Raw genomic sequence first — 313 nt, forward strand, 5'->3', positions numbered from 1 at the left:
GCCCCGAACCGCAGGCACCCCCGGAGGAGAGCCCCCCGTTTGCCTGGAACGGCCAGCGCGCAGCGTGGTGGGGAGTGCCGGTGTCTCGGTCCTGGGGGAAGGCAAAGCGGCTTCCAGGAGGAAACGGGCGTTTCCTTCCCACGCGCTCGAGCGAGCCCTGGGTCCCGGCCCCGAGACTCCACCCTGCCCCTCCCGGCGCTTCGGGAAAAGCCAGTCGCCACACACAGGCACACGCAGGCCCCGGGGCCGCGCCCTAAGGAGAGCTGCACGCACGGCCAATTGCCATGGCAACCCCGGGGTTCGTTCCATTCCC

Source organism: Crocuta crocuta, unplaced genomic scaffold (assembly GCF_008692635.1).
Source record: "Crocuta crocuta isolate KB4526 unplaced genomic scaffold, BGI_CrCroc_1.0 scaffold448, whole genome shotgun sequence".
Classification (NCBI taxonomy): Eukaryota; Metazoa; Chordata; class Mammalia; order Carnivora; family Hyaenidae; genus Crocuta; species Crocuta crocuta.